Genomic DNA, 2,023 nt, shown 5'->3' on the forward strand with positions numbered 1-2,023 from the left:
CCAAGCATTTTGAAATAGATCTGCACTTCGTTCGAAACTATGTCAACACAAAGACAATTCGAGTTAGCCACATCCCAGGCTCAGTTCAAATAGCAGATATCCTTACAAAAGCAGTCCCTTTTGAGAGTTTCCTTCATTTTCGAGGCAGGCTGAGTGTTTGTGATCAGCAACAAATCACCAGTCAGAATGACAACAACCAGAGATGATGAAGAAAGGAGCTGAAGTGTTAACTGATATTCAGTATTCAACAAAAGCAGATAACTAGAGATGATGATAGGAGTTATAGCACGTGTGTAATTTTTCTTTCACGCTTTTTGTCACTTTCTGTTATTGCTGTTAGATAGTTAGTTAGTTGAGAAACTCTTAAAAGGTGCTGGAAGCTTCTCCTACAACTTCTCTGTTCTCACCTCTCTATATAAGCAACCATTCTCATCACTATACACAAGCTTTGCTTTTCAATCTGAGTTCAATCAATGAATTTCCTTTCTTCTCTCTGTTCTCTCTGTCAATACCTTCTCCCCTTTAACTCTTCTTTCATCCAAATTACCCTCTATGGTCAGGTACCTTTTAAGTAACAATTTTAAATTTGAATTTCTTAAAATAAAAAAAAATTATCATTGGGAAACCTCGAACATGACATTTTTATTTGGTTTTTAATATATTTTTTGCAGTGAAATTTATTAGTCTCGAACATGTTTTTATCGTAAAAAAAAGATATTACCAGTTCATAATCTTTATAAATTAAGAATACATATATAATATGTGTTTTCGAATTCGGTATAAAAGATTTTTGTCTCTCATTTACAGAAGTTAAAATCTTTTGTATTTGTAATAAGTTTAGTGGATGACTTAGTTTATGAAAAAAATGCTTTTATGTTTTTTGTTCTTGTTTTGTAAGAAAAAATGTATGTTCTTTTATCATGAGCAAGAAGTGATCATTTTCTTTTGGTTTATATGTTTTTTTTTCGCTTTTCGCTTTCTTTATATATGTCTTGTAGTTCTTCCAACTTAGTCAATGAAAAAAGGGTTACGAAACACTGTTTACATGGCATTAGGGTGGGTGGTCGATGTATATTGCGTGTCGGTTGTATAATTGACAATGCAAAAGTCAGCCATTATAAATTATAAATTATAATGCCTTCAGATAAAATTAGTCGGCCCCCAAAAATATTGAACACTTCTCATTATTGTTCCTACTTTAATTATTCAAATTATNTCGATGTATATTGCGTGTCGGTTGTATAATTGACAATGCAAAAGTCAGCCATTTTTTTATATAAATTATAATGCCTTCAGATAAAATTAGTCGGCCCCCAAAAATATTGAACACTTCTCATTATTGTTCCTACTTTAATTAATACTTATTCAAATTATACATATAATTAGAACTATCATATGTTTTATTTTAGGCTTAATTATTTTAAAAGTATTTATAATTTTACGAAAACTTTAGTTTGGTTTTTATGTAGTTTAAAAAATTATAATTAACTCCTTATATTAGATAAAAACTTTCAATTAGGTTTTTTTTTAAATATTTTTGTTAAAATATTATTTTTTATATTTGATATAGGATGAATTATAATTTTTTTAAAAGCAATTTTTTTAAAATCATTATATTTTTTACTTTTTTTTCGTGAAAAATAACAATTAGCTTAGTAAGTATTTAATTGTAACTTTTATCTAGTATAGAGAACTAATTATAAATTTTTAAACTGTAATAACTTAACTAAATAAAAATTTGGTACAACTATAAAAATTAACAGTTAACCTTTATTTTATAGTAACATGTTCTTTTGGCATTCATTTAAATTTGAAAACATAATTTTGGATGAAACCAAAATAATAGTGGATAACAACTTACTTGTTTAATAAACTTTTCATGATATTTAAAAATACATTCTAATTAAAAAACTAAAAAAATTACTTTAGTTTTGCAAGAAATATGTATTATTAGTATAAAAATTTAACTCAAATCCAATTGTATTGTATATATATACTGTTACATACCTAAAAGTAATTGATT

Source organism: Arachis ipaensis, chromosome B07 (genome assembly GCF_000816755.2).
Source record: "Arachis ipaensis cultivar K30076 chromosome B07, Araip1.1, whole genome shotgun sequence".
Lineage (NCBI taxonomy): Eukaryota > Viridiplantae > Streptophyta > Magnoliopsida > Fabales > Fabaceae > Arachis > Arachis ipaensis.